Source organism: Arvicanthis niloticus, chromosome 25, assembly GCF_011762505.2.
Source record: "Arvicanthis niloticus isolate mArvNil1 chromosome 25, mArvNil1.pat.X, whole genome shotgun sequence".
Classification (NCBI taxonomy): Eukaryota; Metazoa; Chordata; class Mammalia; order Rodentia; family Muridae; genus Arvicanthis; species Arvicanthis niloticus.
Window position 1 is genome coordinate 8,274,439 of NC_133433.1, and position 24,623 is coordinate 8,299,061.

The 24,623-nt window shown below is 35.4% G+C and overlaps 1 protein-coding gene across 2 annotated transcripts in view; it reads left to right on the forward strand.

Annotated features, from left to right (window-relative positions):
* Positions 1-531: 531 nt before the first annotated feature.
* Fut9 (fucosyltransferase 9) overlaps positions 532-24,623 on the forward strand; it is a 181,269-nt gene continuing 157,177 nt past the window's right edge. Inside the window, exons 1-2 of one of the 2 annotated variants that reach the window (XM_076924058.1) lie at positions 532-1,378; positions 13,166-13,259. The gene's annotated coding sequence lies outside the window, so the exon portion shown is untranslated. The remainder of the gene's footprint in view (positions 1,379-13,165; positions 13,260-24,623) is intronic. The other variant, XM_076924057.1, reaches the window with a different exon arrangement.

The following is a 24,623-nucleotide window of genomic DNA, read 5'->3' on the forward strand; positions in this document are numbered from 1 at the left end:
TTTTTTACCTGTATTATTACACGCGTCATCCACTTGCTTCCTGCCTGCTGCCTATTTCCAATTAGCATGCGAAGATTATGAAACAAAATTAAAGTTCATAGGAATCAGTCAGCAATACTCTGATTGTCGTTATATTTACTAAGTGTGTGAGTTCATTTCCTGATTCCTGAGTGTAAGAGGAGGCACTAAATACAGTTTCTATATGTATTCGAACCGTTGTAGTCTAAAAATAAATTTCGAGAATTGATTTGTAGTTCAACAAGATAAACAAAAACTCCGCAACGTGGAGCCTGCCCTATCCATCCATCCATCCATCCATCCATCCACCTACCTACATACCTACCTATTTATATTTTAATGTTCGTTACAGAGGAGACTCAGTACTGAGCGCAGCACTGCCCTTCACATTTAGAACCTTCCTAAATCACTAAGAATGTGGTTCCAGAAAATCCGGTCCCCATCTTTAATTTTAATTTTAATTCTCCCCTCCCTGTTTTTAGCTGGTTAACCCCAGCCAAGAACAAACACAAGCAGCAGATCCAAGGGACAGGAGAAGGTTGCCTGCATTGAGCTCCCTGCTGGCGCCTTCTGGCTGGACAGTCCTTGCCAAATAGCGCCTAGGGGAAAAACGGCAATAAGGAACTCGACAGATACGGTTGCTGCACGTCCAGGACCAGTTTGACCGAAAAGGAGAGTGGACGAGGCTGACAGGCTGAGAGTCTGCATCTGAGAGACACAGCAATGGACCCAGGGTCCATGTGTGCGCGCACAGGTGCCCCAGGCCTGGAGAGCAATGCTGTGTCTCTGCAGCCTCCCGGCTCAACACACGCGGCGGCTTGCTGAAACTGCATCCGCAGCCGAGCGTGGTGCTCCCAACCACAGCCACCGGAGGAAGAGCCAAAGGAAAGGGCGCGAAGGGGGAAGCATGGAGTGACAGGGTATTGGGGCAAGACCCACAGGCTCATTTCAGAGCTCCTCTGGTGGGAACCTGTACCCGACTGCTATGCTCCTCCCTCCTCTTCCCAACTCTCGGTGATCATCTCCATCTCCCCTCGCGCATCCCTTCCCCCCTCCCTGCTTTCTTTGCTCTCCCTCCCTGCCGCGTGCCTGCTCCCCTCCCCCTCTCCTGGCTGCTCTGGGCAGCAGCAGCCTAGGCAGCCCCGGAGATGGGAAGAGAGCGCGCGGGGCGCTGCTGCTCTGGAGCCGCCGATCTTTCCTCCCCCGGTTCCCTGAGACCCCGCCGCCGCTCTTGCCTCCTGGCTACCCACCAACTCCGGCTACACTGCTAGGACAGCGCCGCCACCACCGTCAGCCCTCGTCCCGCCCGCGCCGCGCTGCTCTCACGCGCCCTGGATGGAGCTTTCCCTCGTTGGGATCGGTGAGTACCAGAGACTCTAGAGGGTCAGGCACTAGACTGAGCGCCCACCGAATAGCCTTAGACAAGAGAGGCACTCTGCCCACCTTCTGGGTATCTTTCTCGAACAGGGTCTCCCGCTGGTCCCCGGGGACATTTGGTTTCAACTCCACCAGCCTGGAACTTGAACCCTTTCTCTTCCAGAGATAGCTGCTTGTAACATCTTAGTCCCTTGTCACCCTCCTGCCCTCCCGCTGCCTTCCTCATTCCCGCCGCAGATAGCCTACGCCTGGCGTCATTTCAAAGAGGGTCATTGCTACCGTCGTTGTCCCCAGGTCTTTCTGAATTTCATCTTCTGCCGCGCGGTATCGTGCGGACCTAGGTTTCTCCACGAAGTCCTCCCCTGACCAACCCTCAAAGCCTGACCACAGAGACATCTGTCCTGCCATCCCGTTCCTCCTCAGAGTCATAGTGAATTCTGACCTCATTCCTACCACATGATGCTGTCTTGAAGCTTTTCTGACACTCATCTCAAAACTGACACTGACACGAGGTGTATTCTGTGTATTGTGTCTCTGCACCTGGGCTATTTAGGTGACGATCAAGCAAGGAAAGAGGACAAAAACGGAAATCTTTTGGGACTAAACTTTTTGTCATTGTTTCAAAGTGCACAACTATTTACGTTGCTTAGATTCCTTCCTGTCTGGGGGCTTGTTGACTGAACACAGGGAAGGCCCCTTATTTTACCTGTTTTCTCCCAGAATCTGTCTTATTTTTTTTTTTTTAAGGTCTAGAGCAGAGCACCTACACAGCCCAGTTGTGAATCTCCCTGAGCTACGACACCAAAGCTCGGCAACTTTTAAGGATAGGCAGCTTTTTCTTGAAAGAGAGGGCACCAGAAATACCGTTTAAAATGTCTTTATTATTGTTGTTATTATTTTAAATCTCAATAAGTTAAAGCCCTTTTCCCCTTCATGTTTATTGCCTAAGAGCGGAACGTTGTACAGAGAACTTCCACACCAGGCGCTTCAGGGGCGGTGTAGGTGTAGTCTCTTGCCATCCTTCCTGAATGCAGCAGTCCTTCCTGCCGAAATCAGGCTCATCATTTGTTTGTGGCTAGCTTGTTGAACAAAAATAGACCTTGTGTTCAATGAATGAATCTGACTGAGGGAGTGGAGGGTATCTGTGAGCAGGAAAGGAGATGATTTAAATACTACAATTTGTATTCAAAATCTCTCTGTACTTTTATTGTAAAACAAATCCCATACAACTCACGAGTTACATTTAAACAGCTTGTAAAATATTAATTTTGTGGTGGCATTTTACTGCACAGAACTGAATACAGGGTTAATGTTTGAAAATCGTTAGGAGTATTCAAGGAAATATAAGAAACTTTGAAGGGTAACCCTATTGAGGAATGGACTATGTGGATAAGTTTTTTGATATTGCCATAAGCAATATCTGAACTCTAAGCAGGAACAGGGTGGCCAACAATAGTTTTCAGCAAATGTGTTCAGCTGCATCAAAATTCATAGCCGCCAGGTGTACTAACTTTATTGCTGGTTTTCTACATACGGCAATTTGCCTAATTAACCTTCCTGTCTGACTAAGAAAAATACTCAAAACTATGTATTGAAGTTTGCAACTGCTGCAGATGTTCACATATGACATGCTGTGTGGACAATAGGTGAGTTAGAAGATGAATGAAAGGATCTTTTAAATTTCCCTCTGGGGATATTTATCATTTGTGTAGCAATAGGGTAATTGGTATGTACAGTATATTCCACAATAATGAGTCTTCACTGAATAGATACATCACAGTTGAATGAATCAAAACGGGGTAATGCTGAATGCTCTGTTTTTGCGGTAAGATAAGTTCAAATCAAAGTATTCTGATATAATTATAATTTATGTCAAAATGTTAACATTGCCTAAGAACCCTCTATGAACATCAAAATGAATTTGTCATAAAGTAGAACAGAGGCTTTTTGTTATCGATTCGTATATAGAACTCAAGACCCTCCTGGATTTAATGTTCCGGTAGTTAGTAAGACTATGCAAAATAATCAAATCTAACAGATGAGGAGACAGGAGAACCAATATTGGAATACTGCTGTTATTTACGTGCTACCAAGAGGAACAGGTATAAAGTCAATATTTGCCTTGGCAAAAGACATTAACAGTTGTGTAAATGACAGGAATTTTATCAACAAGTTGTGTTTAGTTTTACTGGGAACATAAGGTAAAGAGATAAAGGCTGAGGAAGATGGTGCATATGGAGTGAAAATGAAGAACCTGTGAATACTGGCTTGAAACTTACTCAAATGAGAATAATTGAATACAATCCCTGTTATTTTAGGTAATAGCTGTTTTCCACCTTGATTTTTCACAAGCCTCTATTTCAGGAATAAAAATGCAACATTTTTCTTTTTTGTGTGAAGTGATTATTTAATTTCACTAAAATTTGAAAGTCAAAGGCAAACTCGTGTAAATGAACTCTGTCTAAATGAACTAAGTTTGAAACAAATTTAAAACCAAAACTTTGGACAATGAATATATAAACATATAAATGTACAATGTTTGGTGGAGGTAAATATCTTGACTTATTTACATTGGTGAGTGTCTTATGCAATTTTATGTACAATTTAATTTACGTATAATTTAATTCACAAATGTCTATATATTAAAACCCACAAACTTTCTTAATAGAAAAATCACCCAATATAATGAATATAACAACACATTATATAAGATTCTGTAGTTTTTTTTTCTTAGCCTCAGTATATACAACTGAGTATGTATTAACAAGCCTTCTTAGAAAACAGAATGATCATTTTAATACTAGCTTCATGACTCAACCAAAGTCTCACAGTTTTCGAGGATGTGTGATTCTGATTCCTACATTTCCGTGGATCTGATGTTTCATGCCTGTAATTCTGGTACTTGGGAGACTGAGACAGGAAGGTTATTCCTTTAAAGTTAACCCTTGCTGCACTGGGAGTAGCTCACTCAAAATGACAAAAGGGAAGCACAAACCAACAAAAGACATTTAAATTTTGTGGTGAGACTTGTGGCTCCTTGAGAAGTACCTCCTTTCATTTAATTGCAAATGAATGACTCTTAGAATTTAGATGTTGATTAGAGCATTTGAAGGACATTCCATTTCTATTATTTGAATAATGATTTACCCAAGGTTCTTAAGTAATTAACAGACTCAGAATTAGAGTCTGGGTTACTCACTTCATGTTGTATCTGACTTTCTTTTTTTTTTTTCTTTAATACTGTTTTAATTAAATGCAAGTATTATGGTTAGTTCTAGGTTGAGGAATTAACAACAAAATAGATGTAAGTAGTCAAAAAACCAAGGGAGACAATAAACACAAATAGGCAAAGAACAAGCAAGGCCATAAACAAAGTCTCATGATCTGACTTTCTATGATATAAAACAAGCCCCCTCATTGTTTCTGAGAAAGGTAATACAGGATAATTCAGTTTCAGTGTGAAAGAAAACGGTCAGGTAAACACGACAAAAGGTTTGCACTGCTTCAAAGTCTCTCAGCACAGTAGATGGTAACCAGTCTTCCTGACAGTCTTTTGGTCACTTTCTTGTGAAAGCTTGGGAAACATTTTAAAATCATACAGTTATGAAGCTGCCTAATACATCCATATTTTATTTCTCACCTCTTATTTTTAATTGCATATCATACAGTGTTAGTTTCTTTTATAGTAATAGTATACCAGAGATATCTTTCATTTTAACTTTTATAAGCAGTGGATTGAAAGACATTCCCCAAGGCAGACATTGGCTTCTTTAGGCATGGGACAGAAATGAGTTTGTAGTTTCCTTGGCCTGTTTAATTAATGTTTATTTCACCATGAAGAAAGTTTACACATTGGCACGCTTTATTTTTACTTTGCTCTTTGTTTCTCATACACTGAGTAGCTTGGGTAACTGGGGAAGAAAAACTACCCAACTACCCAAAACTTTGTTTTACAAAGTTCAAGTCCATATCTTAAAATCCTGGCACCTGTAAATTTATTTTCACTGATATGGGGCCATGATAAAGTGAATGAGTATGTCAACAAGGAGTCATCATTATTACTGGCTAAATACAAAACTGGCAGATGCATTCTTGGACATGGTGGCTCATCACTGCCATCTTCCCGAGGAATAAAGAATTAATGTGTGTAGATAACTGAATCTTATCACTTGGACTATATTGTGTTATCTAAATGTGGCTGAATTGGAGGAAGTGAAGGGAATTGGTGATGCTGGATGGCTTGGTAGCTTGCTCAACAGATGAGGGACCATGTCTTAAAGGTTCCATGTTAAAGCAATTGATGTTAAAGCTGTACAAGATGGAGATGTGTCTAACACGAGAACTGCATTTTTAAGGTTTCCATGACCTATTTTCTTTTCAGTGCAATTCAGCCTGTATTAACTGAGATCTTACTGTACTGTATGATCTGATATGATGAATACAGACGCATGAAAGGATATGATATAGGCTCTGACTTCAAACACATTACAGTTTAACTGGATAAGCTGGATAGGCAGCTTATAAATGAAAAAGAGCAAGAAAATACAGGCTGCCTTTAACCTAGGACAGCCCAAATTTCCTGAACAAATGATAAAAAAAAAAAAAAAAGAAAGAAAGAAAGAAAGAAAGAAAGAAAGAAAGAAAGAAAGGATGGAAGGAAGGAAGGAAGGAAGAAAAAGAACACAACATAGGCATGTCTATTGTATTTTATTTAAGGAGCTATGCTATTACTGAGACTTGATATGAAATTAATGTCATTCCTTAAAAGCATACAATTTTGTTGCTGCCTATATTTAAATATGTCAACCAAATACTGACAATACAGAATTTTATTCTTCATTATTACAATACACATACTTGCATATTTATAATCCTTACAAATAATCACATTAGGTGATTAAGTTATAAAGTAAATTTCCAAGGGAAATGTAACTATTGTGTATACTTTTAATAAGTATACAAATTTGATTAAAATGCACACTTTTTCTTTTAGCAAACATTCACAAGAAAGTGAGGAAAATGGGGAAGGAATCTATAAATGACTCCTATATTGTATCTTTCACACTTATAATGAAGAATAAAAATTATAAAAATTATTTTTATACAATATATACATATATAGATGCTTTTTAAGTTCTTTTACGGACATGGAAACTTTTCTCTGAAACAAGCCAGGCCAGTTTCAGGAACTGGCTGTAAAGAATGAAAGTCATTCAGGTGGTAAAAACACAATGACAGGGCTGTTGCTCTACGGGTGGAGCTAGTGAGAAATAGTTAATAGATAGTTGACAGGGTAGGGCAGTGACATGGTAAAACCACATTTTTGAGAAGAATGAGTGTACTGAGTAATTTCCATGGCTATTAACCTTTTAGGGTGGGTTTCTCTGGAATGTTTCGCTATTCTTATGTTATGTATCCTTGGCAACCCATCACCCCCCTTCCCACTCCCCTGATTTGTGGTTTTCCTCTTTAAAAGACCCCTTAACCTGTCACTCAGGGCCAAACCTTGCTCTTGAGAGAGAGCTTGTGGTTTGACCACTGGCCAGCTTCCCTAATAAAGTCTCTGCCGATTGCATCCAGGTACGGTTTCTTGCGAGAGTTCTTGGGTGGCCGTGATTTCCCGAGACTTGAGTGAGGGTGTCCCTAATTTGGGGGTCTTCAATAAGTCTACAAGTGGCTTTAATAAGATAGACATTTAAACTTAAGTAATTAAAATTAGTCTTATTTGATAAAGAACATTTACTGAATAATTATACCTAAATGTTAGAAAAACTTAGTTGATATGTTAAATTATATTCTTGGGAAATAATTTGGAGAGATTTATAATGTAGACCATGGACTGGGAGATTATATTCATAGTTATCAAAATTTATAGTGTTGTTATACTGTGTGGTTATTGCAAAGTAATGGTATGTAATAGTTCCTTAAGATACATGAATAGTTTTAAATGAAAAGATTATTGTATGCACATGAAGGATTTATTTCTTTAATGTTTGCTCTTAGTTTCCCAAGGGAAAAAAGAATCTATCTGATTTGTACAAGTGCGTGTGTGTGTGTGAACAAATCAAAGAAATTGATATAGCAATTTATATTAGTAATTAACCATGTATATTAGTAATCTTGTTGTATGAATGTGATTTGATCTTTTATCATAAGGACCTTAAGTACACAAAAGCTAGCCTTGACAGAAACCAAGAGCCAATCTAGGAGTTTAATCTGTGTATTCAATTGCATCAACAGCTGGGACTATGGGACCAACAGCTGGATTTGGTGGGAGATAATCCACTGTGAGCTAATAAAGTTCATTAACTCTCTCACTGTCTCTGGAAAGCTGCTATATTAGGAAATTGCCTTGCTTGCTGCCTTAAATATTATAACTAGATCTGTGGTCATTTTTTCCTCCTATAATATTTAAGAAGTTTTTACTGGATAATATAGGGAAAAAAAGAAAGAAAGAAAGAAACCATGCAAGCTACTTTTGTCTTGTTGCCATGTATCAGATGTGTTTTTGCCCAGTTTTGATATTCTTTTCTGGTACTTACCTGATAATATGGAGTAGGCACATGAAGTACTATTTTCTACTATACAAAGTTATTAAACAGATTCACAAAACTTTGTCACCAGATGACGATTCCTTGCCTTTCCTGCTATGATCCCTGTTGAAACTCATGAACTGAATCTAAGAGTGCCTTATTGTCTAACAATACAGGTAAAAAGGTCAATCTGAGGATATCTAACATATCCAATCCTCTTCCTCCCTGAAATTCCTAAACATGCACATTCATTTAAATAGATTAATTTTTATTTTATATCTTTTCATGTGTAAAGTGGTGTGTGTGTGTGTGTGTGTGTGTTTGCATGCATCACATACATGTCAAAGCTTCTGGAGGACATAAAGCATCAGGACCCCTGGAACTGACATTTTAGAAGGATGTGGGCTGTTCTGCAGGCATTGGAAACCATACCCAAGTCCCATATTGCTGTATTTTCATAGTGCAGTACCCAATACTTCTGGCTGATGTAGTCTGGACTCAAACAATAGCCACTTTCTTTGCAGACCCTTCTTTAACCTGTGGCATTGGCTCCTCCATTTTGTAGAAAATATCATTTAAATTCTCACCAGCACAAGTCTTAGAGAGAGGGGTTATCTTTTCATAGTGTTCGTGAGTCCAAGAATTTAGATTCCTTTCATCATACTGATTTCCCAGTGAGTCACCTCCATCTGAAGTCTAACTCAAATAGACAGAGTCAAAGAGAACAAATACCAGTACAAGTACACATGTGTCTTGTATCAAAGATTTCCAGTTTTTTTTTTTTTTTAAAAAAAAAACTCAGAAAACTCTCCATCAAAGGATTATGGTTACTGATACTGGGAAAAGTCACTAAACACACACACAGAGAGGAGAGAGAGAGAGAGAGAGAGAGAGAGAGAGAGAGAGAGAGAGAGAGAGAGAGAGAGAGAGAGAGAGAGGAGAGAGACAGGGCGACAGAGAGATAGAGACAGATATACACACAGAGAGACAGACACAGAATAATTAAATAAAATAACTTATAGAACCTTATTGTCACAAAAGTTCCACAATTGCCATGATAGGATAAGGTTAGATGGGATTTAGGCATAGAACAGTATATTGCTTGCCATTTCATCTTGGCAAATATATTTTAAAGTAATATATTCTGTTGTCCTCACAGGAAGCAATCAAGGCCCTAATGGTTGATATGGTAAAGTCCCCTCTACCCTGGACATGTGTTCATTTTTTTTTTTTTTTATTACTCTCAGAAACTCTGAGAATCATAAGTCTATTAAGGACAAATCATACTGCTACTATTTATAGGAATGCATATTTGTGACTGCTCCTTCTATTGAAGGGGATGTGGTTCTGTTAACCGAATTACAGACAACTGATAGCTACATTTTACCTATTTTTTATTCATTATACTGAAATAACTTCATTGATTCTCTATGAATAACAGACAAAAAATTTAAAAGAATCATTTATTGTTCATTGTATGTTTGTTATTAACTCCTACAGACTTCCTTACATCCCATAAAAAAAAAAACAAAAAAAAACCAAAAAACTCTTCAAGGACCTTACCCATCCTCTTGCAGGAAGAACTCTAGTGATGTCAGTCTCAACATTTTATCTTTATTGGTAACATTGTCAACATCTAAAATTTGAAATTTTTTCTTCTTGCACCTTAGCACAAAAGCCTGCCATAGTTTCACAGATGCTCTCCAAAGATTTTAGATTTCTAGGTTAAAGGGAAAGGAAAGTTTGTTTTTCATAGAAGTTGCAAGGAGCATTAATATGTTTGTACTGTTTTTGGGCTCAATTTTTGTAAGTCATGAAACATACCTTCACATGTGTACACATTAGAAGAAAGGCACAACTTAAGAAATACAAATGCTTTGTAATAGACAGTAATTATGTCTTCCCTTTTTCCAAAAGGAAATTCTATTTAAGCCTTCCGAAAATGCTTGGTTTACAAACATCTTCTAAAAACATAGGAAAGCATGCTAGTTAGTGATTCATACAATGTACAGAAACATGAAATGCTCATGGACGATTATGTCCCAGAGATGACAAAGTCAATAGATGCTTTTATCGGGGTTCTTTCTACCATATGCTAAATTCCAAATGATAAGTTGCTTTTTTAACATGGGATACCTGAGATTTACGAGTCACTAAGCTTTTTAAGAAAAAATAGGTTGTATTTGAATTAGAATTAGATTTTAGATTATTTTCTACTGACTGTATGTTATAAAATAGAGATCATGCCGTTGAAAATATCTGTACCTGTAAGTACAAATTTGAGCTCCAACCACAGATGATAATAAATGTATATTTTATCTGAGTAGATTATAAATTAATCTTACTAAAAATTTGGTGTTTATTGTTATCATGTCCTTAAAGTTTCCTTAATAAGTTTCCCTAGAACTTAGACAAAAGTTCTTCAAATAACCAAAAGCTTAATTTTAGCTATTGCTTAAGAATATTTTAATTTAAATAATGCCTTGGGGCTCATAATGACCAATAGTATAGTAATAGCCATTTAAATATATAAATTCTTTTTTGTGACACAATGAAGTTTTAAAGTTTTATTCCACTTCATGTGCTTTTAAAAATTAAGATAAGGATCTCAAAGTACAGGAGTGACTAGAAACTAATAACTTATGTTACTAAGGATTGATGTGAGTTTTCTGAATTCTCAAGCTGGAAATTCCAAAGTTGCAAACTTTTCCATCCACAGAGGAAGCTACTGACATACTTTACTGTCACCTTTTGCCCTCATGAGTAGTTTCTTTCTTCATTTTCTTCTTACTGTGTTCTACTCTTATGCTAACGCATGTACTGCCTACACCTGCCTTTGCAGTTTCTCAATCCATCACCAAGGCGCTGACTCTGGAATCTGCAGTAACCTTTTCTTATCTGTCATGTACAGTCTTTCAACTTTTTCCAATTTGAATTGGTTGTTCACACTCTACAAATCAAGAAAACACAACGACAACAATAACAGCAACAACAGCAACAATAAAAGCCAGCCACAAAGGGACACAGTATTTTCTTCTGTGAAGGGAGAGTTGAGATCCTGAAATGGTGATGGTCTCTTGTTCTCTTTGGCTGGATGCTATGGGTTGATTGTGTCATCATCATTTCACACTGTGTATTTATTTTTTGTTCCACAGCACATGGAAAGTTAAGAATGGTAACTTCTAAATGGCAAGTTCTTGACATTATATTGAAAACATCTTTCCATAATGTTCATAATTAATATGTCCTTGGCAATTGTTTTGCTTCTACATTGTCCCATTACTTTCTTGCAAGCTTATCAAGAAGCTACATAATCATGTTAGAATTTAGGAAAATACAAAGAGAATTGTTAGACAATATGTTTCTGTGTGAATTATGAATGGTGAAGTAGTAAGTCAATTGATAGAGGACATGGTGATCATTTTGTGAAAATATGATTAGCTGAACATAATAAGAATACATAAGCTCCATAGAGGAAAGAGGTGATAAAACCACTGTTTATAGTATTATAAAGACAAAATCTAATGTATTTAACTCCACAGACACACTACTGTATATTTTAAAAAGTTTAAATATTATTTTAATTTATAGTAAAGTATAAATTCTATAAACTCAAAATCTCATAGAATTACTAATTGAGAGTACTATCAAATGTTATGGTTTTATAAAACTCTTATTTTTCCATGTAAAATATTTGGGTACTAAAAATATTCAATTAGATAACATTACTTGTACAATACTAAATTCTCATTCAGGTAATATAAGATAAAATGATTTGATTTTTGCTTAAACAGGAAGAGATACCTAGATAATCCAATTATGTAATTATGTAATTTTACCAATCTTTGGGTTGCTAAAAAATTTTGGGTTTGATGGGTATATAGTAATATAAAAACTAGCATGTAATGAGTAGTTAAAATATAATTAGAACCATATTTTTGTGAAGAAAATTAAGTATGCCTTTGAAAAGGCAGTTTACTCTTTTAATTATTATTAAGCTGCTGTGAACCAACATTTCTTACATTTATTAAATTCATTAACTGAAGAAGGGCCTCTCTTGTTAACCAATTTTGGAAAGAGTGTAACTCATTCCCAAACAATAATAGCTAGAGGAAGAAGAAACAAAACCTTTCCATGAACCAATAAAACACTGAGCTTTTTGGGCTTCCAAATGTTCAGAATTATTTAAAGGTTTATTCATGAAGAAATAAGTCATGAGATTCTGCTGGCTCTGGAAAGCGTATAGTATGATCTGACCACAGTAGAAATGCTGATAAAATAACTATGACCTATATCATCTGGCAATAAAGTTTTGACAAATAATTGAAAATTGAATATGAGATGTAGAGAGAGAAAAGGAAACCTCTGGCAGTCCCCAGTGAATGGCTGCTTGAAGTGGCTCATCCTGATTTTAATTGGACTTCCACTGGGTATTGGCTTGCGAGAAATAATAAAGTGGTCTGAAAGCCAGAAAGAAATTTCTCTCAGACATCATGTGTCGAGTAGTTCTATCTTCTAATAGTCGCTCAGTATGAAAGCCCTTGGCCTCTCTCTGAAATTTCATTTTAAGTTCAAAAGCAATCTAATGTAGCCTACAGTACATAAAAGACCCAACTTCTGGTTAGAATAACTCCTTCAGATAAATGGGCTTAGACTATAAAAGGTATAACCTATTTCCAGAAATAAATAATTAGTATAAATCCCAGTTTACCCTGTATTATAAGTTTAATAAAACAGTTACAAACCAAAAAGAAATGTAAAGAAATAAACACATTGCCAAGAGTATAAAAACATTAAATTGTACTTGGAGATAATATAGAAGTTGGACTATCAGGTGGATTCATTAAGGTGACTAATGGGAAAACATGGAGGAGTGGGGATAGGAAAGCATGGGGTGGGGAAAGAGTGAGGAAGAAAGGAGCAAAAGAATTAGAGGAGAAGGAAGAGGAAGAAGAGGAAAGAAGAAAGAAGAGAGAAAGAGCGTGGGTGGGGAGAAACAAACGTATAAACAAAACTTCAAGAAGCATCTTCCAAGAACTCCTGGACAGTATCAAATCAGTATATCTTTGTGGTGAATTGAATATGCTTGGTTCAGGGAGTGGCACTATTAAGAAGTGTGGCCTTGTTGGAGTAGGTGTGGCCTTGTTAAAGGAAGTGGTCATTGATGGGGTGGGCTTTGAGAACATCCTCCTAGCTGCCTGGAAGACAATAAGTAGTCTTCTCCTGTTTGATTTCAGAACAAATGCAGAACTCTCAACTCCTCCTGCTTCATGCCTGTCTGGAAGCTGCCATGCTCCCACATTAATGATAATGGATTGAACCTCTGAACCTGTAAGCCAGCCCCAATGAAATGTTCTTTTTTTTTGTTTGTTTTTTGTTTTTTTTTTTGAGTTGCTTTGGCTATGGTGTCTCTTCACAGCATTGGAAACTCTAACTAAGACAACCTGCAGCTCAATTTCCAGAGACAAGATGGAATAAGAAAGGAACCCTAAAGAGGAAGATAGAATTTCTTTACAGAAACAGGAAATAGTCTTGACTTTTTCCAGTTCTGTAAGATAATAATCAAATCATAATTTTAAAGACTGAAGAAAACTAAAAACGTAACCAACAGTAACAAACAATCAAAATACACACGCCACTATCCACTTTATGTTTTGATAAAATCAAATGGGAAAAGAAAATTTGAGAACAAAAACTACATGGATGAATAGTTTACAATGCCCTATCAGATGAAAGTAAGATCCAGACAGAAACCTGGTTTTCCCTAAAGACAAGAACAGTTCTAGGAACAGTAAACTCTTAAATGTAAAAAAAAAAAAATTTTTAAATTGCTGCTGCTAGAAATAACAGTTAATTGTTTAAAAATAGTAACACAAATTAAGGGCTTGTTATCGATGTAAATATAAAGTCTATTATCCCTGTATTTTAAAAAATACATTGTAAATTTTTTTTACTTTACATAAAGTGCAGTATTTCTTACTTTGATGTAGTCCATGGTAGGTCGCTTCCATTTACTGCAAAATTCAGGTTAATTGAAAATATTTTGAAGATATATAATATTTCAGTAGTAGAGATAGTGGTATCATAAAAATGGAACCAATACAAAGGTGAACAGAAAAAGAAGAAGAAGAAAAAAGATAGAAAGCAGTTAGGGTAGCTTTGGGTTAAAATCAGTGAGCCACAGTTGAGCTTAGAGAAGAAGCTAGTGAACTACTATTTAGCCAAGGATTTTAGAAATGAATGAAGCTCATGATGTAGACTATAAGCTATTTGATAACATTCCTGTCTCAGTGAATATTAATCAATTATGAGGCATGTTGTCCTTTGGTGGGTATACTGATAATGTTTTTGAATTTATGTTAAGCCTAAACTTGTTGTGAAAATTATTTATTAACCACATATGAAATAAAAATTAAAGATGGGTTAAAGTTATTCCTCAAAATTATTAGCTAAATATTATGTTCTGAATGAAAAACGATATTAAGGCCTAATTATATATTACTTATAAGAGATTAAAATTTAGAAACATAGGTTACTTGAAAATAGAAGGGTAGTAGGAAATGATGCATCATATTATTTAATAAAAAAAATTAAACGGGAGTTCTTTAGTTATTACCAATTAAGTAACACTAGGCACAAAGAGTGCATGTGAGTACATTTTATAACACAGTTGCAAGATTCAGTGTGTACTCTGCTAAAGAATTTCTTAATTCAAGAAGCAAAATTTATCAAATTAGATGATACAGATAAATCTACAAATGGGCCTGGATATTTCAGGTCTCTTGTCTCTGTAATCACAGATCAAGAGAAATAAACAAGAATACATGCAACATCAAAACTTTATAGAACATATCGTTCAACTGGGACAGATTTTTTAATGCATATTATAATGAACTAAATGCAGAATTACAAAGAACTATCACAAATTCATTATGGGGAAAAACATAAGAAAACGAGGTATAAATTTTTGAGCACTCAATTCAAATGTATATGGTTGCTAAAGAATCATGTGGGGAAAAAGCCATCAACATTTGCAGTCATTAGGAAAGTGTACTGTCAATTAAAATCAGAGTCATCGGCCACTGCACACTTGGTAGAAGAGAAGGCACAAACAGTACAAGCACTGATCCTTATCAAGGGCAAGGACGTGCAGAGGTTGTTCATTGCTAGATGGAATGCAAAGTGATGATGGCAAAACAGGTAAAGCATCTTCATAAAACTGAAACATGCAAATACCTATGACCCAGGAATATCATATATCTGAACTGATATTTACTGATGTAACATGACAATATGTATATTGAAGACCCAATAATGGAGTTTGCAAAAAGGGAAATAGACTTAAGTGCCCATAAATTATTAAATGAGTAAGAAATCAAAGAACTCACACAACAGCATAATATTCATCAGAAAAAGTAACTGACTTGTACAGTAAAACATCTTCCTCAAAAAGATACATACCATACATTTACATGGCCTTTTAGGTAAATATTCAAAACTTAGAGACACATCATTTCCTGATTTCCGGAAGTTTAGAATGGGAAGCTAAAGCTGAATTTCTAGCAACAAGAGGAACATTTTGGAGGATGAAATTGTGCTGCTTCTTCATGGTGGTTCATGGACTGTCTCAAACCTGTACTGTACCATAATAAGTAAAGCACAGATCCTTCATGCATCCAAACCAAATAATTGCATTAGCCAGACCTAGCCTATAGCTTGCCAAATTGCAATCCTCTTTTAGTATTCAAACATTTAAAATTGCAGGATGTGTTGTGGAACTGCATTCTTCTAACCTGTTCACTGATCTAAGAAACTACCATTGGCCATTATGCTTTGAATTAGATTGTGTCTTCAAGAACAGTGCTGTGTTTAAAAATGAAGAGTTTATGAAGATGTATATTAAAATAATGTGCAGGGGAAACATTTCTGGACTTGTTCCCCAGAGCTGTCATACTTAGCTTCTTATGCATCATTTTCAATCATTACTTTTCTTTTTCTGAGTATAGAGAAATCATGGCTTAAACTTGTTACATGCCATTCTCTCCAGCTATGGTCTTATGGTTACGCTGTTAAAAGCCCATTACATCAGTAGTGAATGCCCCGCTTACAGTGCATTTGTCTTTACTGAAGGAAACAGCACCAGGGTAGGGCAGAAGGATGGAAGAAATACATACAACTCAATGTACTGTATAGTAAACAGCTGAGTAAATTCAGAGTATATTATTTCTTTCAATAGTATTTTTAAAGAAACTTTAGCACTTGTATGTACATACGAGAATTTTAGTAGTAAAAAAAAAAAAAAGTGAAGAAATTTTATATAATTTCCTAAGTAAGAAATTAGGCAACTAGACTTACCCATTCGCTCTATATTCAAAACCCCTATTAACCAGCTAAGAAACTGGAGGTCACTTTATTACTGTCTTTGTGTTCGTGTCACTTCATAATGTTCAGGTCCCAGTTGGAGCCAGGTTCTGTCTGTTGCAGGCTGTGCAACTAGAGAGATAAGAGCATCCCATTGAGATAATATGCTTTTGTTTCTCATGGCTACCTGAGGAGGGATGAACAGTATACACTATTAGAGCAATTGTAGAAAAACTTCAGACCAATTTGCATGTCGTTCCACTCAGCATGATAGTATTTGACTCCCAGAAAGAAGTTTCTGTGTTGCCCACCAGGAAAAATATAAAAACAAGTCTATTAAGGTTTCTAGACCTCTACAATGCGTGATGAAATCATGTATAATTAATTAGATATAACTGAGAAAAAAAGGAATTTAAAAAAACAAACTGTTCTCTTATGAAAAGTAAAAGAAAAGCTAAAACATGTTATCAGCCATTTCCACAGTACTTTTAAGTTTTACTCTAATGTGCTAATATGCTATGTATGTTGTATTTCACTGAAGAATGATAATTGTACTAATTTTCAGTACTGAAAACTTTTGTGTTAAACTTCTACATAGTGAATTTCTAGTGAATAATAGTTATTGGGCTGATGAGATGACCATCTGTGAAACAGGGTGCCACTATTCGTTCATAGAAGTAAAGGCATGTACATTCCACTGAATGTTCATAAATATACTAGTCACAGTTACTTACATAGCCTAGAAGTTTGGAAAATTCAACAATATTATACAAAGTCTATTTCCTTTCTGCATAGAGTTATTTTTTGAGGCATACAAAATTTTATTGAAATAGATCAAGAGTGTATATAGAAATATATGAGATTTTATTTCCTAAAAATTATCAGCAATATACTTATTGACCTCTGCTTGTCATCCAAAATATAAGGACTCATAAATACAGTTAGAAGTAAACAGACTTATGTGTATGTATAGGCATATGAAAAACTATGTAATGTATAAAAATACATATAAATATGCTTCCATTCAAATGTGCAAATACATACATATACTTACATAATACATATAGGTCTTCATATTTGTAAATATATCCAGAAACACAGATATACAAAGTCATATGCTTGTGCCTTACTGAAAGGCTCCTAGTTCCAGAAAAAAAAAAATCTTCTGTATATAATCACAATAAAGATTTTAACATAGGAATGAAAACCACAGAGACAGAAAATGTAACACTGCACAGTCCTACACAACAGGGATTAAGTTTCTTCTGTCAGTGGTGGTTCTAGAGTATATTTTCATCTTGATCCTTGATCCTTGGAAATCACCCAGTTTTTGTCTTCTCCATCCCCACATCACCCACTGCATAAGAAGGCACCAGGCAAGGGTAAGTTCTTATAGAAAAATGGTAGTACCACCAAATGTGGAAGGGGCATTTAAAACAGATTACTGTGATAATCACTGTGATCGGTAACACAGGACATCATCAACCCTTCACAAGTTTGATTATATGGTTAGGCACTGTTTAACCCTCATGCCCACTTAGTCTCTGCTCTAGAGAGGAAGTGATATTCAACATAAAATCAAACCTGCACAGCAAAAAGGCAGCAGAAAGTAATAATAAATCAACATGTAAATGGGCTGTAACATACATTTTATGCAAAGAATAGTTTGCACTCAAATATAATTTCCTTGAATTACTGCCTTAGTCAACAAACAGCTATTAATCTGTATGTGGGCTTTCAGTATAAGATAAATGATTGTGATTATCAAATGAATCAACTGACATGAATCAATTTGAGAAGCAATGGCATGAAATGTGTTTATTAGTCACTATTACTATAGGGCACTTTAGTTCTGAGATTAGGAGGGGCTACCTGTAAATCTTTCTACCAAGCATTGCCTCCCCAGAGCCCTAAACTTACACAAAGCTATTGTTTTTGTTTGATTACTTATTTTATTTATTTCTGCTTTCTTCACAACCGCCAAACCTTGAATGTGGCTAAGATATCCTTCAGAGGGATAGTTATAAATTATAAAATAAATTAAAGATAAATTATAGTACATACGGACTATAGAATATCAATCAGTAATAAAAGAAAATACACTGACAAGGGTGAAAGAAGATCTTAACTCGATACTGCTAAGTAAAATAATCTAATCTTTAAAGATTATGTACCATACAATTACAACAAAACGGTTTCCATTCTGTAAATAGTAAAATTACAAACACGGTGAAATGATAGCTGACTGCCTGAAGTGTTAAAAAAAGAAGAGGATAATCATAGAGGGCAGTGAAATATCTCTAAAAAAATTAAAAATAGTTTTATTATATATTATATTCATTATATTATAATAAGATAATATAAAAACAAAGAAACCTGATTAGGACAAACAAACAAACAGCCACCAGACAGCCAAAGAAAAGCCACAAGGAGCATGTACAGACAATGGAACTTACATATTGGCTAACAGATTCCAAAAGACACAAAATTGAAAACTACCTCACATAATCAAAAGACCTTTTGGGTATGAAAAATGGAGGGTAATGCTGAGATAAGACACCATGAAACAAATAAATAGATAAAAAAATAAAAAATAAATATTTTTTAAAGATCTTCAAAAATCCAAAAATACCATTGATTTTTGTTTTGTGTTGGCTATCTACTGCCAGGCATGGCTTTAATTTGTGTACCCAGTGAGCCTCTGTTGTAGAAAATCAATTTTTTTTGTATGCAGGTGGTTTCTGATTGCTTGTGCTGTTTCTTTTTGTCTGTTTGTTTGTTTTCATCTTTTTGGTTCTTGTTCTGGTTTCTGTTTGTTCCTTGTTTTTCTAGTTTTGAGTCTTTTTTTTTTTTTTTTAAATCTAAGTTGTGGATAGCCTTGGGGTTAGAAATAGAAGCATGTGACCACCTCCCTTCATAGCACTAGGACTCAGTCTGGTACAAAACTGTGCAAGCCCTCTGCTGCTGCCACAGTCTCTATGAGTTCATGTGCACATTGTTTCTGCTGTATTTGGAAGGCCTTGTTTCTTTGTTCTCTATCCCCCTCATGGCTCGGACAGTCCTTCTGCCTCTTCTTCCTGAGTGTTTCTGAGGCATGAGAGGAACTTGATAGAGACATCTCATTAGAACTAAGTGTTCCAAGGTCTCCGCATTTATTTCCATTTACTGCAAAAAGGAGTTTCTCTGATGATGGTTTAGCAAGACACTGATCTATATGTATAGCAGAATGTCATTAGTAGTCATTTGTTGCATGATACTTAAGCAAAACAATAGTACTTGTTTTTTCCCCTAAGTCCTAGTCTATTTAGTCCCAAGTTTCTGGCCACCTGAGTAGTGTTAGTGGTGGGTTCCATCTCAGGAGTGAGCCTTAAGTCCAATAAGATAGTGGTTGGCTAATCGCACAGCTTTGTGCCACTACTGTTCTAGCATACGTTGCCTGTAGGTCTTTTTTGTTGATTGAAGGGTTTATGGTTGGCTTGGTATTTTCTTTTATCCTTTGGTAGTTGTGAGTACCTCATAGTACCATAAATATGAGTTAGTATAGGTGGAGACTCTAGGTAGGCACCAGCTCGACTTCTTGATGTTCAAAGAAGTTGTGTACATGTCTTCAGTAAGAGATACTTATTATCAGTTTCTGGAAAGCAAAATATAACTTTGGCAATAGCCTGGATTTTTGGGGGGTACCCATGAGTCCCCTTTGTCCATTTACTTGACTAGATATAACCCATTTCTAGAACTGGATAAGAGATGTCCAGTTGGTACTCCATCTCTCCCATTATGTGGCAGTGTCATTTACATCTCTCTCTCTCTCTCTCTCTCTCTCTCTCTCTCTCTCACACACACACACACACACACACACATATTAAGAAGCTTCTACTTTATTATGTTTCCAAACAATCCCACAAGTGACCCTTAGTTTTAGCTGTTCCCCCTATATTCCTCCACTATGCCCTCTTCTCTCGCCCTCTCCATTTGATCATCGTAATTGAGCCTCTCTCATTCATCCATATCTGTTTATTCTGTTTCTTGTTCCTAATGTGAGTCACTCTTCCAGCCCCTTACTCTATACCTAACCTATGTGGTTATATGCATTATACCCTGATTATTAAAGACTTAATCACAAACATTCACATATAAGCAAATATAGATCATATTTATTCTTTTGTGTCTGGCTTACCTCACTCAAGGTAATTTATTTCTAGATCCATCCATTTTCCTGTATATTTATATTTTTTTAAAAACAGCTTAGGAGCACTCCATTGTGTAAATGTACCATGTTTTCTTTATCCATTCATCTGTTGATGGACATCTGGCCTGTTGCAAATTCTGCCTATTATGATTAGAGTAGCAAAGAACACATTGGAGCGAGCATCTCTATAGCAGAATGTAGAATCCTTTGGGAATATGCCCAAAAATTATATAGTTGAATCTTGAAGAACTATTCCCATCTTTTGTGAAACCACCACACTGATTTCCATAGTGGCTATGCCAGTACACAGGTTTTTATAATAGATGCAGAGAAAATTAGCAAAACTTAATAAATGAAACTGAAGAAAAAGAAATGGCCCATAATTTTTCTTTCTTTGCTCAATTTCCAAGCTTGTGAAAAGGGTCTGCTCTGGAGAAAGTACTTATTCTTTAAAAGCAGAAAGTATGTCATGTGTGGAATAGAAATGAGAAGCCACCCATGGCTTAAATAAGAGAGACAAAAAAAAAAAAAAAAAAAAAAAAAAAAAAAAAAAACCACACAACAATAATAACAAAACAACTGACTTTAAGAGAACCATGTCAAATAAGCATTTTCTTAAAACAAACTTAAGGAGGATATGTAAATATCAATTCATTTAACCCACATGAGTCAGAGAGAGTCTACGGATAAGCAATAGTGATGGGAAAGAAAGTCATAGACACATTTTTCTCTAAGGAATTCTACCTTTTTCAGAAGAGCATTCTACATCTCACATACACAAAGGAGATGAGGAATGAGTGGGAAAGAGGGAAAGCAGGATGAGAGAGAAGGAGGGAGGAAGGGAAGAAAGAAGGGATGGAGGCAGGGAGGGGGAGTAGTAGTATCCTAAGAATGTGTGAAACATTATTGAGTTACTATTACTGTGTCACACAAAGTCTAGGAACATTTTAAAATGATAACTTTCTGTGACCAGGGATTTTTGCCTGACAATCCATTTTCTGTCTCTTGTCTTGGTCCCTTTTACCAAACTGATTTTTCTACTCTGCCTAGTGGTTTACTAATTTCTTAATCCACATATACCTTATCTGACTTTAGATACATATACTTCCAAAAGCATTTAGTTTTTCCAATTTTTAAGAGAGACATTCAGAAATACACATACTCATAATTTTATAGACTAATGTGTTTAATAAGAACTTCAAAAAAACTTTTAATTTTAGGCAGATCAGATATAAACATTTTGGTCTGACATCTGTTAATGAATACTTATAGTTTTAGTGTCCTTTTGCATGTGTGTTTTCAGCCAGAACATTTACACTTCAGAATGGCGATTCCAAGAACTATGTAATTTAATGTGGAAACCTAATTTAATCATTAGATACCCTTTTAAAATAGCATTTGTTTTAATTATGAAAAGTTCTGGGAAGAATCTCATACTGCTATAATAATAGATTTTGAAGACTGAATATATCCTGAAATTTGTTTCACTAATGAAATCACATAGAGAGCTGTGCTAATTTGATGTGTTGAAGTTATCATGGAAGCCATAATATTATTGCACTGCATGATTAAATGAGTTCTTCCCATATCTGGCTGTCATTAAAATTTCCTGGCCAAGGTAATTTTCGGGTTACTTTTTTTTCTCATTCCATTTCATCAATATGATCATTAATGGTGATAACTTCATCTAATACCATTCATAATTAATTATGATTATAATTAAATCAAGCATAGCACATTGCAAAGAAAGATTTGTTTTCTTCTAGACAAGTTTTTTTTTTTTTTGTTTCATTGCTAGGCTTGTTATTTCACTATAAAACCAGAAATCTAGTTTCATCAACTGCCGTGGTATATCTGTACTAGGGGATCATGAGAAGGAGACAAGAGAAAAGCATCTTCAAATATTCTGCTCTTTCACAGAATGTATATATAAAGAAAACCTTATAGCTAGCCATACTTGATCTTTACCTGAATCACATCAAGATATTATTAGAACACAGATTCTGATTCATTAATCTTGTGTAAGATACGTGATTTCTTATGAATTCCTGTAAATTGATGTTCTAAGAACTATGCTTTACGTAGCAAGGATCTGTTAAACTACAAAGCAAAAAGCATCTAGTTCAGTGAGTTCTCTTTAAGCAAGACTTCGAGTCTCCGAAGCATTTAACCAGAGGATTTATGATTCAATGATTCACAAGATATTCATATGCACATAAATATGAGTATTTTTCTCAAGTAGAAATTTTAATTGTTACATTCTTTGAGAAGCATATGACTTAAGTTATGGGACTTCTATTCAGTTCATTCCGTTTTAGATGAGCAAACTGAAGACCAAGGGGGCTGAAATATCTGTTTGATTCACAGTTAGTCACAATGTTCAGACTTGTCTTCACTTTTTTTTTGACCCTGAGGGGAAAAAAAAATTGCATTACTATTCAACCGTCTTTTGATTAGAAAGTGGGTCAAATTTAAAAGACAGTATATAAGTGATAATAAAGAACAAATAAGAAGGGAATAAAAATACCCTTAAACAATCTAGTTCTTAAGGATTTAAGCACGTTTGGCATAGATCAAGAAATGAAAGCATGAGGTCATGTATAAATAATATCCTCCAAAGAGAAGAATAATTAAAAAAAAGACTATAACTATGAATGTAGAAGCAACAGAGTTCAAAGATAACGTAAATTTTAAGGTCTTTGAGTATGTTTCCTAAGTGTTCCAAAGAGTCCCTAGGACTGAAGGAAGATAAGGGTGAGGATGAGGAGGAAGAAAGCTCACAGTTGTATAGACTTACATGGCATTTGCTCACAGGCACTTCAGGATATATGCTAGCTTTTATTTATATCTGATAGAAAATGTCATTCAAAATCTGAGAAGTAGTATTTCATTTTGAATTTCTTTTATATTCTTTGAGCCAGAACATTGATGCTTTGGGTAGAGATTATATCTAATAACTAAAGTTATCTTGTTCTGTCTGAATAAAAAGTACGAAACTTTTACTGTTTAACACAACAAGGTGAAGTTTCTTTGTATCTTTATTCCAAAGAAATGTACATATAAACATGATTTTGTAAAGAAAACAAAATAGCAGAAATTCTTTGAATTAAATCATTACTAACATTTTAGTAGTATAATTGATGGGATTAGATATATTTTCATGAATATATATGTATATATGTGTATATATATATATGTATATATACATATATACATATATATATACATATATATACATATATATACGTATATATATACACACACACACATATATATATAATGTATGCCTATTACTTTCTTGGTTTCTTTCCTCCAGCTTCTGTCTCCATTTCCTCATTTATTGTCTTTAAAATTTGTTTTGATTATTCATATTAGTGAAAACATGTAATGTTGTCTTCCTGAGTATAGTTTATTCTGTTTAACTTTATCATGTCAGGCCCAAGTCTTTGTGTGTGTATGCTAGTATAATTTGAAAAGGAGCATTGTGGAATTTCCAGAGCTATGTACCTCTTGCTCTTCTGTACCTTTTGTAGCAGTGTGTATGTTCTTAAAGAATTCCTCCAATGGTGGTGGAGGGAGATGCTGTAAGTTGTTTCGTGGAACTCCTGAGGCATACCTGTAAAAACTTCAAGCTGTGCTGTAATTATGAACACTGTTAGATGTTTCCCCGCAAAGAACCTCATTAGGGATAAAACAGAGACCTGAGACATGGATTCTCATGGCAACTCCTACCTAGACCAGAGGAAAGCCCTTTAAACAGCACTAAAGGTCAGCAGTCCGCAGGGAAGATCTGAAAGATGTAACTAGATACCAAATGTAAAGGGAATGCAAATTTGAGATGTAAGATTTAAAGATGAAAAGTTATAGTTTTTCATTTTACTTCAAAATATTCAACTAGAATGAAATAAGAAGACAAAAGGTTTTCAGAAAGGAAATACTGAAAGGTTGTAAAGATCCATTGCAGACGACCCTTGGCACATTTAGGTCACAGGAATTCAACTGATAGTGGGATTCTAAAATGTGAGAGATGTCAGTAATAGCACTGTCGTGATCAAAGGGTATTTAGAGAAGTCAGTGACTGATTTGACATTGTTGAAATAAGTGTCTACTTGAATGGAAGTTAGAGAGAAAAAGTCTAATCTGTT